Below are 15,254 nucleotides of genomic sequence, written 5' to 3' on the forward strand. Positions count from 1 at the left end.
TGTCTTGCTTTCCTTTTCTCTTTGTTCCTCCAGTTAAATCCACCCAGTTGTCTAAGTTCAATTCAAGTTCTATTCTCTCAGGATGTCCTCACTGACTTGACTTCATGATGTGTCTCATGCAGATCAGCCTTTTCCACAAATGCACAGCTTTATCCCTGACCTGTCCCTCTTTTGAAGTCTTGGTGTCTCAAGGGGATGGCCAGTCTTGCTCAGATATATGAAGGAGATATGGACACTATAGTTCCTGACTTTTCACGTTCACATCAGGTGCCGTTTCTTGCTGATGGATCAAAATAAATCAGTCACTAATGTTAAAGTGATTCTTCATACGTCCCTGGTGGTCCAGTGGCTAAGATTTTGTGCTCATAATGCAGGCGCCCTGGGTTTGATCTCTGGTCAGGGAAATAAATCCATATGCTGCAACTAAGACCCAACACAGCCCAATAAATAAATCTGCTAGAAAAAGAAATGATTGGACACTGCCTTGCCTTTTGGACTTTGAAATTCCACAGAAATTTAAGAATCTTGCCATTTTTGCACTTAAAAAAATATTAATGGCAAAAAAAAAAAGACAGGTTAATTGAACTATAAAAAGAAAGTTTTTTCAAAGATGGAAGAGATAATGATGATCCTCTGGCCTCAGGACAAAGGAAGTTTTCCTCAGAACAGGGACATATATAGAAACTACGGAGAAATGTTGAATTACAAAGAGGTGTATATGACCTCAGATTTTTAAAAAATGCTACAAGCAGAAGTAAATGACAATTGCAAACATATGTGAAAAGTGAAGAGTATAACTTTCCAACCAATAAGTTCTCTAACCAATAGGTGAGGAAAATAAAAATGAAAACAAAATTTACAATAAAGGGAGGCTATCGATAGCCAACACACAGTCAAAACATGTTCATTTTCATGCGGATGCTGGTGAGGCAATCAGAAAGACAACGTGTAGTCTTTTTTTTTAACCTCTAAAATTGAGAAAAATATACTAAAATGACATCTTATATGAATACCAAGGAATGAACCCACAGATAAGTTCCTGGTACAAACTGTGAAGCGTAAACGTCATGATCAAAAATGTGCATTCCCTTTGATCCTATAATCCTACAGCAATTTATCCTGATAATATAACCAGAAAAGATTACTGCACAGGAATTTTACTTTCCTTACCTCAACCCTCCATAATACCAACACCTGAAAGTAACTTAGAAGTCCACCAGTTGCACAATGCTTAATTAAATCAGGATAAATGGCACGTTCAAATGACAGACACAGTTATCAGAAGTGATGAAACAGACCTACATTAATTGACTTAGAAAGATGTTCACAATACCTTAGTGAATGAAAAAAAAAAAATCCCCCAGTAAAACAGATAATGAATGAGAATCTACTGTATAGCACAGGGAACCCTACTCAACGCTCTGTGGTGACCTAATGGGAAAGAAATTGAAAAAAAGAGTCTGCATATAGACTGATTCACTTTGCTATACAGTCAGAAACTAACACAGCATTGTAAAGGAACTATATTCCAAAAAAATCAATTTTAAAAAGAGCCCCCAAATCTGTAGGATCTCAGAGTAAATAAAGAACAAAAAAGCCTTGTGTTAAATATTTGGAGAACAGTGGAAACAGATAACAAGATGATAATAGCATTGATCTCTGGATTGCAAGATCAGGTGATTTTTTTTTTTTTTTGCTTCTGTATTTTCCAAACTTCTGTAATAAATATGTAACACAAAAAATGAGAAATATTTTAAAATTACAAACAGCATGCCTTTATACTTATCTTCACCAATGCATCTGATGCCTGTATCTGATCGACAGCATCCCCAAGAGGATTTATGTGCCATTGGGTTTGAATCATATGCCAGTATATGGACCACTTGGACCTCCTCTTTTTTACCAGGACTGGTATGTTTCGGCACAAAGAGAGATTTGTTTACTACCTACTCCATCCATTCACCAACAGGGTGCAGGCACCATAAACATTGTCATTTCCCAAATGGAAGAAGGTATGGCTTTGAAGAGCGGAGCCTTTAATCAGACAAAACATGTCCCTTTGCCCCAGTCATTAAACTGACTTCAGAGACAAAGGCTCAGGGCCTTCCATCTGTTTAGTTTGTATAAAGACAGTCAAGTGATGCTGAGCACTGGGGATACCGTGTGTTTATATTAGGAGTAATGAACTGAAAGCAGGGCATCTAATCCTTTCCCTAGCCAGGAGGTACTTCCAACATTTTAAAAGTCTTTTTTAAAGAGTAATAGAACTTTATAAGCATATTGGTCCTTTCATCTCCAAGAAAGTATACTCAAGGCATAATTCAGACCTTTACATTAGATCATATTAAGCCTAATTTGGTTCTTCAGCTCAACAAAGAGCCTGGGGGTCTTTAGGAAGTCGTAAGAGTCATAGATGTTAAAGAACCTGCCATTTTAAACAAACATACATCTTTCCCATATGATAACGAATGTGTTGAATGTGCTGCCTGGGCGGTCTTGCCAACATACAGAAGGGTGAGTAGTTCCAGCAACAAAGGGGTGGAAGGGGAAGAGCACACCCAACCGATGTCTCCCACTGAATTTCCATTCTTCTAGAAGAGCTCACCTTCCTCCTTTTAAGTTTAGTTTCTAGGCAGCGGTCATGCTGAGGCTGCTTTTGGTGAGCCAGTATAGGGAAACTGATGGCCCCCAAATCCTCAGTTGGCTTGCTCCAGGGACCTGACACTTGACTCTTAAACCAGGATGCTTCCTTTCATAATTTTGGTTTTCAGCCACATCTGGGATCACAGATGATAGTCGGGATTCCATTCTTTAAAATACAAATTTGATGGCACAGACCTCACCAATCGATACATCATGTGTGGTACAGTGGGCTTGTACTCTGTTCACAGGCCTTTGTAAACCCCAGTACTACCATTACTTAGTCTGGGACAAGTTGCTAAGCCTCTCTGAGTCTCAATTTCCTAATCTCTGAGGGGAGATGGGAATACTCACTCAATGAGTCTCACAGAGTGGAGATAAACGAGATTATGAATATGGAAATACCATGTGAACTGTTAAAAGCTATGAATCATGATGAGAGTGCCTGAAAGTGTTAGTTGCTCTGTCGTGTCTGACTTTTTGTGATCCCATGGACTGTAGTCCACCAGGCTCCTCTGTCCATGGAATTCTCCAGGCAAGAATATTAGAGTGGGTTGCCATTTCCTTCTCCAGGGTATCTTCCCGACCCTGGGATCGAACCCAGATCTCCCACATTCCAGGTAGACTCTTTACTGACTGAGCCACCAGGGAAGCCCAGGTTTGTTGTTTTACCGGCTCTTATGCAGTCAGGTAGCTTCAAGTCTCAGAGGCTGGAAAGTAGCCATGAATTTGCCAGAATGATGCTCAGATCTTAAGGCTGGGAGCCCTCAAGAAGTGTCTCAAAGTATACAGTAAACCTAAATCCCACCTGCTGTTTGAAGTTATCAGTCGATTTCCAAAGCAGCAAATTCCTAGGAAAACATGCCCTGTTGCATGACCTAGAGTTTTGCTGCAGTAACTACTGGTCAAGTCCACAAAAGCCAGCTGCTCCTCTAGGACAGGGAAACCTCAGAGATATTCTGCTGGCTAGTGGGACCTTCTGAAGGGGTTTTACCAGCAGTCACCCTCCTCTGCATCCCCTCCCCAGGCTGACATGGCCTCTACCAGCATGAAGAGTGGAGAACTGACTGGGCTCATATCATCCATAAGGTAGCTTAGCTGCCTTGGATCATCTCTCTAGTGCACATATTCACAAACCCAAGGGAGGGAGGGTGGGAGGGTTGCCATTCTCTTTTCCAAGGAGGTCATCTGCCCTGTCTGCAGCTTGGACATCTGGCTGACCAGGTCTCTCACCACAGGCTGCATGGTAGCAGAGAAGATAGCTTTTCATCTAGAAGTGACAGGTCAACTTTGGGCCTTCCTTCCCAACTCTGTGTTCTGTTCTCTTGGGCTATGATCTCTGTTTAAGCCGAACCCTTAACCCCCCAAAGGAGGCACCTTTCTTGGCTCTGAGATGGTCTTCCCCTGTATGGGCCAGCAAATGTGTTTTCCTTTATAGCTCATTTTGAAGCTTTGTTTCACATGCGGTGTGGCTCACAGAAAGCTTTTCTTTCACTGATGGGGCCACCTGTGACTCTCAAATGAAAATGTAGATCTAAATGAATGGGATGGTCAGCTATGGAACCTCTGATGGTGCTACTCAAAAACAATGGGTAGAGCCTCACAGCCCCTACCCTGCATGGCTCACAGACATTGCTGGAATTTTTATTTATTCACTTAACTCACACCCACTGAACACTCTATACCGGCACACTTCCACATCCTGGGATATACAAAGCATTGAACAAAAGACTAAGTTTCAGCAGAAATGAACATGCAATCACACACACACAGAAAATTTCAGGTGCTAGTTGGGGCTGTTTGATAGGAAAGAAGGGCAGGGTGGCACAACTCCTTCAGCTAGGGATCAAAGCTGCCTCTGAGAGGGAACAGAGATCCTAGCCCAAAGGTGAGAAGTTAACCATGCCACTGTCTACAGAAAAGCCCAGCAAACACAGAGGCTCCAGGGACTGACAGGAACAGAAAGGAGGTGTGTGGGTATGCGTGGAAGCAGGGCCCAGTGGGGAGAGCTATACTTGGAAAGGTGAGCAGAGGCCCCACCATGTTCCTGCAATCTACAATCAGGTGCTTGCGTCCACTTCTGAGTGGGAGGGGACAGCATCTCGGGGTTTAGAGTGGACTTATCTCTTGTTCTAAAGAGATCACTCCGACCTCTGCAGGGATCATAGCTTTAGGCAGGCATAAGGGGAACAGGAACTCCAGGAAGGGATTTGGCAAACACTATGACTGAGGATTTTACACCTAATTTATACTAATTTAATTAACTTCATATTGTGAAATGCTTTTCCAAGACTATGTGAGTAGGAGAGATTGATAGTTTAAACCAATCTAGGCTTGCTCCTGGATTTTAGAGTTGAGTCAACTTCCCATAAGCTACTAGGCTGACAATGGGAGAGAAGTGGTTTCTCAAGGAGAAACTGGGATATTGTTTTAACAGTAAAAGGTGAATGAACTTTAAACAAAAAAGATAAAGTAGGGGTATGTTGCTGCTGCTGCTAAGTCGCTTCAGTCGTGTCCAACTCTGTGCGACCCCATGGACTGCAGCCCACCAGGCTTCTCCGTCCATGGGATTCTCCAGGCAAGAACACTGGAGTGGGTTGCCATTTCTTTCTCCAATGCATGAAAGTGGAAAGTGAAAGTGAAGTCGCTCAGTAGTGTCTGACTCTTAGCAACCCCATGGACTGCAGCCTACAAGGCTCCTCCATCCATGGGATTTTCTGGGTATGTTACATTAGGATGGATACAGATACTACTTTCAAGGAGTTTACTGTATTTTTTTTTAAAAGTGTTGACGCCAGATCATGGACTGTGTCTAGCTTGTTAATGGCTATACCTCTAGTACCTAGAAGGTATTCAGAAAACATGATGGAAAAACTAAAAGACTAGGAAAATACAAAAAATTAATATCAAAAAAGTGTTAACAATCCCACGGTCCAAAGACAATCTTATTACTCTTAAAATGTTGGGATCTTACCTTCTCTTTTCTCTTCCTGTGTAAATATGCCTTCAGTTATCTATACTTGCCAGTACGTTTACTCACACGTTTTACCTTGCTTTCACTTTTCCACTGAATATTGTATCATATGGATATCTCAAGTCATCAATATCATTTGAAAACACAATTTTTAACAACTGTTTAATGTTCAATCATAAGAATTTCATGTAATTCCTTTAAATAATCCTTGATTAAGAGGCATTTAGTTTGCTCCTAAAGTTTCACTATGATAAATAATGCTGCAAAGAACACTTACTGACTAAATCTAATGTGTGTGTGTGTGTGTGTGCATGCGTGTTTAAGAAATGATGAGTGATAGGTGTACTTTTTTGTAAGCATTCATAGCCTTGCCTTCACCTTGCATTCTAAGGTGTTCACGGCTTGATTTATTGTTCTTATGAGGATAATAGAGAAAATATTTAGAAGGAGAGAAAACAAATAAACTAATTTTTAAAAAAATTTAACTTCTGTAAAAAATAACTAAAAAAAAGAAAAGTGGCCACTCAAGAAGGAAAGTTGGGAGGAGTTGGCTGAATGGAGACATTGGTTTTTACAGAAGATTTGGGTGTGAGCTGCTAAGATGGATGCCCAAAGGGGATTCATAAGTTTTGATGTGTATTGCATAGTACAATCTCCCCTTTTCCATCTGTCCAAAAGGCTTGAAAATAGCAACACGTTACAATTCAGTGTTTTTAGAGATGAGCTTATTTTTCTTTTGGAAGTCTAAATTTGGCTAGGAATGAGTAAAAGATGAGAAATCACCCTCTCTGGCCCCACCTTTTCTAGTCTGATTTCAGTTTGGTACTGTAGGAAGGGTGTAAAGGGTGTCTCATTAGAAGAAAATAAAAGTGTGTTGTGTGCTCTTTTGATAAAAGCTCTTAACATTTTGGGAAAGCAAATACCCATGTGAATTTCTTTCCAGGCATTCTGGTGTATAGGATGGATTTTACTGATGGATGGTAAACACTACAGTAGGGCAATCACATATTTCTTCTAAGTCTCACTCATCTTGGTTTGGGCCAAGATCAAGAAGGAATGTCGAGAACATATTATGGCTTCCATAGCTGATCTGAACCTGGACTGCACTGCCTTACACACTTGGGTTCAACTACTTTTATTTCTTGGGGACATTCTGGATGCTTTCTCTAAGAAGAACCACGTGAAAGCAGCTTTGGGGAGGTTTTTCCAAGAATACAATATGGATACATTCTACGAGCTGTTCTCACAGTGAGGATGCAGGAGGAGGGCTACGGGGAAAGTCTCTCCACCTGCTCAGGGACATTGTATCATGAGTGTGCTGGAGCTTAAGAGCACAGTGCATTCTCTGAAACAAAGGCAACCACAGAAACATCCTGAAAGTTTACCTTGACTTATTTTTCTGTCATTTCCATCACCTGCTCTTAAACCCAGCACACTCAAATGGCCTGATGACACCTACATATCCTCCCGTTTTTGGAAAAGGCCGAGCAAAACGATATGTTCCATTTTGCTGCCTAGAACATCTGCGTCATTAAATGTTTTTCTAAAGTAAAACCCAACTAGCAATGTATATGGCTTCTAATCTAAAACAGCTTCAACTCAAGGCTTCCATCTTGAGACAAAACGCTTTGGTGCTCCTGGAGCTCTTAATCAAGGCTCTTCTTCCTGAGTCTGCTTCTGAGCCTTGCTTACCACTAAACGCTTCTTGTAAAATATGGTAAATGTAGGGCCTCAGAAATGTGTTCCTTGGGGAGGGGAAAAAAAAAGTGTTGTGCAAGATAGACAGCTGAGCACACATAATGATTGCCATATGTCAAAGGATTTCAAACCTTTAAAATGGACTTGGGCAGTACTTTGCTAAGTGTTCCCATAAAACAACTGCTTTTATAGGTTTCTGAGGTCTTAGCAATGGAAAACGGATTCCCGGTCTTTCTGTATCTCGTTTAGTTTTACCATTCTTTTGTTTCAAGGGCTTGGGGACTATCTCCCTTTGGCACCAAGCAGAATCTGATCTGCATCTTCCAGTAATGGCTCCTGAGTTACAAGGAAGCATTTTTCTCATGATATTCTCAATTTTAGTTAGCCTTTAAAATGTAGGGAAAATAGCCCTTTAAGTGAACCTCAGAGCCCTGGGACAAAGTTTGATTAAAGTCATGAGCAAATGAACCATTTATCTGGCTTCCCATGTCTCTCTTCTCCTTTTAGTGGGAAAATGAAGGGATTAATTTGATAATAAGGCAAAAATCCTTAGGTAGGGGGAATGTACATAAATTAGTAACTTCCTCTGTATCTAATTCTTAATCCTAGAAAATTTCCCATGAAGGCCTACCCACAATCTAACTCAGGTGGCTTCTGTATCTTAGAAAGGAGCAAAGATTCTTTCAAAGGCCCCAAGGAAGAGGTTTAAGTTCTTCAAATCAAGGAAACTGGGCACTCGGAGTACCTCCAAGCTCTCTCCACATACCTCTTTGCCCGTGTAAAGTGCAGCTTTCCACGTAACAAAGACTAAGCCAGGTTTTGTGTGTGTAAGAGAATTGACAAAGTCCTTGTTATCCTTATGTCCTGGACTCAGAGATAGAAATCAGAAAGTAGACCAATCAGATTCTTATCTCCTTTACTAAGTGCTATTAAGGAGAAAAACTGGAGGTTGTGTAAAGGGTGATTACAGGATGATGTGGAATGGTCATTGGCAGTCCCTTTCAGAAGCTCATATTAAACTGACATCTGAAACATGAGTTAGCCACAGGAAGAACATTCAAGGCAGAAGGAACACAAGGACTGAAGTTCATAAAGGGCTTGGTGGGTATTAAAGAATGCCAGCTTGGCTATAGCAGAGTGAGCAAGGAGGAAAAGCATAAGATGAGGACAAAGATGCACAACTGTGGGGCTGCTGGTGAGACCCTGACGGACTTGCTGGCCGTAGAAACAAATCTGCATTTCACCAAACTCTAGCTAACATTAAAGGCTTCAAGGCAAACTGAATCCAGTATGGATCTCTGTGTCTGGGATTTAGAAAACCAGATGACAATAATGTAAATTTGCATCACAAGAGGTGTCAAAATTTTGAGTTTGCATAAAGAAGCAAAGGCATAACACAAAAATACCATTTAAAATTCTCCCCTCTTACACAGTCCTCTCTGTTTAACATCAGCTCCTGCCCCAACCCAACCAGTCAACATCTTTGTCGGTCTGTCTCATGTTGATTGTGCAATATAAACATTGGACAACACGAAACATATACAAGGCAAATTGATTAGAAAATGAAATTGCAAATTTGACAAAGGATGCAAAATTTCCTGGAGTCCTGGAAAGTTGAATCAAGTTAGCTATACTCAGAGCCATGGACAAAGGAGGATTGGGCAGAGTTAAACCAAAAGAGAAAATCACTGAGTATATAATTGGAGCTTTAAGTGAGAATGATTTGAATATCAAAGAGTGAGAGAAACCTTCAGAAAATTTGTAAAATCCTTGAATAATTTTGAGAGAGATAGATACTTTATGACAATATTACAGAAGTTCAAGGAAAGCTGAATTTTGCTATTAAACAATTTTGTCAGAACTGAAAAAATATTCGATTCATATTTATATTTTCTGAGAGAGTAGAGTTTTAATCAAGCCCTCTCTTTTGATCTATTTTGTTAAATATTAAATAAAATAAGCTTGTTTTCATAACTACTATCTTTGTTTTTAAAGCCTCAATGTTTTTTACAGTTTATTTTGAAAATCTAGTCCCTATTTTTGATGGATTTATGTTAAGTAGTAGTTTTCCAGCATAGCAACAATTATCTTTGGATAATGAAGACCTCCTGTGCACAGTTAGGAATGTGCTGTCTCTGCATATTAAGATGACAGCCCTGAGTCACTCACCAGTGCTCGAGTACCTTGAGTTACTTCTTAAAGAAGGAGATGACTTTCCTAAGTATTCATATTCTCCTCTGATCTTTCACCTTGTGTGAGGAGTTGTCTAGGAAAGGAAGAAGGCTGGGTCTAAGATCCTTTGGCTTCAGCCAAGTGAGTTAATCGACCATAGTCCAACCAGCAAATGAAAGCACTTACCCCCAACGGAGGGATATTTCCGCTAAGCAAGAGCTTTCAGAAGCTACATTAAAAATGTCCTTGTCCTAGGAATTTTCAGATGTCTGGATAACACTGTAAAGACTTCCAGATGGAAGATGTACCCCATTCAAGAATGACAAGTATGATACAAGTACTCAAAATTCTTTCCAACACTGCCTTTGAGAATGTCTGTCTGTGGATACCTCTTCAGAAACTTCCTCAGGCAGAGCCAAGAGCTTGCAACATCATGTCCAAGAGACTTGGAACCATATTCAGGTTTCTCTCCTTCCTATTTGTGTGATCTTGGACAAACAGATTTACCATCTTATTTATCTCAGCTATGAAGCTGGGCATAGCAATACTAACCCCCTGATAAGGCAGATGTAAGAATTAAGGTGGACAGTGCATAGAAAGTACTTAGCATTCTGCCTGGTCAGGAGTAAGCCCACAGCACGTGTTCTCCAGTGGTTGCAAAGCAACAATACCTTGAAAGAAGTTAGACCTGACAATTCTAAACTCAGTGTCACATTTTGAAAAGTGAAGGTATAAAACCACATCTAGGTTCGATGCACGGTACTGGATGCTTGGGGCTGGTGTACTGGGATGACCCAGAGGGAGGAGAGGGGAGGGAAGAGGGTGGAGGGTTCAGGATGGGGAACGCGGGTATACCTGTGGCGGATTCATTTCGATATTTGGCAAAACTAATACAATATTGTAAAGTTTAAAAATAAAATAAAATTAAAAAATTAAATAAAACCACATCTAGGATCTTGTGCTCACAGTAGCGTTTTCTCAGCTTATATTGCACATCATAAAGTGCCTTATGTACCAAAGAAATGCATTTCAATTTTATCCAATAGGTGAGAAAAGCCTTGGTAAAGTTTTAATTAATGGTTTAAAAAAAGACTTCAATTGCAATAATAATAGTAGCTGCCACAAATGCTTATTACATTCCAGCAACTGTTTATACCATTTTACAAATAATAATTCATTTAATTCTCACACAACCCTGTGAGGCAGGGACTATTATCATTCCCTATTTTATATATGAGAAATCGAGGAACAGAGGTCAAATGAAGGATCTAGGATTTGAATTAGAAAAGCATGATTTCAGAGACAGTAGTTGTAATCATTAGTATCTCACGGAGTTTAATCATTGATTTTGGACTTAGAAGGGCCAACTAGAAGGCCAGGATATGGATCTAGCTATTAGAGAGTCCAGAAGAGACATAATGAAAACAGGATCTAGACTTTGACAGCAGATGACCAGGATTTCAAACACCTGGCTTCAAGCAGAAATGAAACATTACTTAGTTCACAAGAGGACCTGAGATGGGTAATAGGAAAGAAGATTTAACAGCTTAGTGTCTGCCTTGGTTGACCAATTGGATGAATAGGAAAGATGTTCAAAGAAGTAGATCTGGGATAAGGGAAAAGAAGATATGAAGTTCAGTTATGGACAGGACACAAGAGGTCTGAAATTCTTGGAAACATCCACAGAGAAACAAGGAATCATTTTGTAAGCTGGACAGATGCCAGAAATTTAAGAGAGGAAACAACATAATTTACCATTTAAAAAAATTTAATACAACCCACAGATTGTGAGAAAATATTTGCAAATTATTTCTCTGAGAAAGGATTTGTATCCAGGACATATAAAGTATTACTGCAATTCAACAATGAAAAGACAAATAGTCCAATTTCAAAACTGAGCAAAGGATCTGAATAGACATTGTTTTAAAGAAAATATACAAATGGCCCATAAGCACATGAAAATATGTTCACTGTCATTAGCCATCAGGGAACTGCAAATCAAAACCATTATGAGATACCATTTCACATCTACTAGAATGGCTACAATACTAATTTAAAAAAAGATAATAATAAGCATTGGCAAGGACATGGAAAAACTGGATTACTCATCTACTGGTGAGAAAGTAACATAGTGCAACCAATTTGGAAAACAGTACGGCAGTTCCTCACAATGTTAAATGTGGTGTTACCATATGATCTACCAATTTCACTCCTAAGTATCCATCCAAGAAAAATGAAAATATATGTCCACATAAAGACCTGTACACAAATGTTCACAACAGCACTGTTCATAATAGAGGAAATGAAGGAAAAAACCAAATGGCCATTAATGGATGAATGAATAAATATGGCCAAGTCACACTGGAATATTATTCACCAAAAAAAAAAGAAAAGAAGTACTGCTACATGCTATGACGTTAGTGAACCTTAGAAACAATATGCTAAGTGAAAGAAGTCAGACACAAAAGATCATATAGGATTCCATTTATATGAGATGATTGGAAGAGGCAAATCTATAGAGACAGAAAGTAGATTAGTGGGTGCCTAGGGATGGGAGCAGAAAGAGGAGAAAAGAGAAGTGACTGCTAATGAATATGGGATTTCCTCTGGGGTGATTAGATGGTAGTGATAATTGTACAATTCTGTGAATATACGAAAATGTACTGAATTGTACACTTTAAATGTGTGAATTGCATAGTATGTGAATTAATATTTCAATGAAGTGTTTAAAAAAAATTCATCGGGTCCAACAGTAGAACTAAAAACAGCATCTACGTGTCTAACTGAATTATGGTGCTTAGACGTAAGTTTAATCAACACACCAAGGGCTAATTTTATTTCATCTTTTTTCCCTTCTATTATCACCTACAGTCAACTTTTGTTTTTAGCAACGGGTATGTTGAGTTCTACCCTATAGTTTTTCCAAATAAATCCTGTAAAAGATTCATGAATGATATGTATGATTACAGAGAAAGCTCCAACTCTCGTAAGTTGCTGGCAACTAGCAAGCAAATAAGTCAAATTAATTTTTAAACTAGCAACTTCAAATATTTACAAAGTTGGTCTAATTCCCGTCGTGTTTGGAAGTCATGTTACGAAGGACTTACTGAGTCATGATTGCATAATGGACCCAAGTTTTAGGTTACTGGTAACTGGAAAGGATTCAGTTTGAATTAATTCTAAACCCATAATCTTATAAGTTTACAAACAAAAGGTTGCATTTTAATTCTGGCAGGTTTAGGCATTTTCTTCCAAAGGCCTTGTCCTTTCAAGAATAGCAACACCTTTCACCTTCCCCACGCCAGCTGATTTTCTATCATCAGCTCTTACAATAATTTTGTCCTTTCTAAAACCAAAAGCAGTTCTAGTTCCGAACTGCAATTCATCAGGGGAGGGTCCATGGTGCTGGTCAAAGCCTGTTGCACTAGCTTTCACCCAAATGGGTTTCATACGCTTCCACAGGGCAATGTCTGCATTCACTGAAGATGCCTACCACACGGCTGGGAATTTTTATTTGAGATTTGTGAAGGGAGCAATGTGAGACTCAGACAATCGCTCTCTGCTTGCACTTGTGTCTGCAGGAAGCACGGATGGGTAGCACAAGAGCTGCTTCTAGGGTGAATCCTGGCAGGTTAAGGTGAATGCAAACATAATTACATGCTAAGATTTTTGAGTTTTATTTGGTGAATCCAAGGAAGTCCCTTGATGTTTTCAAACTGAAAAAAAATGGAATGTTCCAAGATAGTTGTTAGTAAAATTCATTTTGATTAAATCAAGTCTACACCATGACTTCGAGTAACTGATGATATTAGTGTATGCTTCCTGTGTGTCAGGAACCATCTTTACACTTGACCTACACAAAGACATTTACTGCCAACAATCACCCTTTTATTATCCCTGTTTACAGGCGAGAAGATTACATTTCAGACAGGTTAAGAAACTGACCCTTAGCTACTCAGTTGACTCTCTTTCTCTTCACCCATCAAGCCACTTCTACTTTTATGCATTTTGAAATATGTTAGAGCTATCAGTGCACTTCCAGTGAAAAAAATAAGCTAAGTGACAAAACTTGAAATGGATCCACGGTAGGAGGCGGTGGTGAAGAGCAGCACAGAGACCTCCGAGTAGGCTACTTCAGTTGTTCTGTAAAGAGAGTCTCAAGGTTTGTACTAAGGTTAGTGATAGAGATAAAACACTGTAGGAAGATTTCAAATCTGTTTTGCAGAGCTAGTCTTCCTGGGGGACTGGATGTGGAGTGAGGAAGAGAGGAGTCAAAGTGTCCATATTATTTGGATTACACCACTGGTGGTGGGGCTGCTGAAGCTCTTGACCGAGATGAGAAAAGAGGGAGTACAGGTTGGAGGGGAAAATACAGAGATATATTTGGAGTATATCAAGATTGAGATGCATCTAATACATCCAACTGGGATGTGAAATTAAAGTAGAACACTGTAGGTTAAGCTATATAAACACCTTTTTTTGGTTACATTTACAGCAAGCACAAAATGACTCAATCACAGATTGTCTGTTATAAGTAGTAATGTCTAAGAATTACCATCATTAAAGGTAATTTAGGATAGAATGGTATAAAGTCGTGAGCAAAAGAAAGAGTTAAAATAACCATGTCATTATCGTGTAAGTCACTCAGTCATGTCCGATTCTGAGACCCCATGGACTGTATAGCCCACCTGGCTCCTCTGTCCATGGAATTCTTCAGGCAAGAATATTGGAGTGGGATGCCATTCCCTTCTCCAGGGGATCTTCCCAATTCAAGGTTTGAACCCTGGTCTCTTGCATTGCAGGGAGATTCTTTACCATCTGAGCCACCAGGGAGGCCCCAAGTTACCATAAACAATATTAAAGCAGAAGAAACCAGAAGATATCAATGCAGCATAGGATAAGATGACAACTTGCTTTTATAAAACTGGTTCAAATAGTTGATAGCATATTATATAGTAATATTATTTCTAAGTAGCTTACTAGTAGTAGTATTATCAGAATTAGTATGCAGTATTAACATAATAGTACAAATAATTAAAATAGTAGTAACTAATAATTATCCAAATCACCACATCATGTTTAATTCAAAGTATTCCTCATTTAGATACTGTCTCATTTAAACCTAAAGGCAATACTGTGAGTTGGGTTCTGTGATTAGTTCCTTCATACAGGTGAAAAACTTGAGGCTTACAACTACCAGGTATTTTGAGCAAAATCACATAAGGATTAAGTTGTGAAGCTGTAACTCAACTTTATGTGTGATTCTGACTTCAAACATTGTGCCTTATATAATAGCCACATATTCCTCTTGGTAGTGTCAGACAAATATGCTAAATGTGACCTACTGTAGTTATAGCAACACTAAAACTAATACACTGAAAACTAAAGTAATACTGAATTTTCAGTACTTTAGGGTTATTGTTACAAGTTAAGAAACAGTACAGTTATATTTTACCAGTAGCAAACTGATGCTACATAATTGCAAAACAGCTCTGACTGTTTCTTTAACTGTTTGTTGATATACATTTTGGAGATAAGAGATTTATTATGGTATCAATGTTGGTTCTAGATCTATGGGAATAAAAGAAAACTTAGTATAGATTATTATTTACCCTGGTATTAGAAAATTATAGAACATTATAACATACCTGATAATAATGTGAAACAATGTAGTGCTCTTAGCGCGGCACAGCATTTATGCGTTATTGAGCTGTGGTTACATGCACTATATCTTACATGCACTGCATCTACAATAACAAAGAATAATAAT

Source organism: Bos grunniens, chromosome 22 (assembly GCF_055505025.1).
Source record: "Bos grunniens cultivar Pamir isolate PY7600 chromosome 22, Bosgru_T2T1.0, whole genome shotgun sequence".
NCBI classification, from domain to species: Eukaryota; Metazoa; Chordata; class Mammalia; order Artiodactyla; family Bovidae; genus Bos; species Bos grunniens.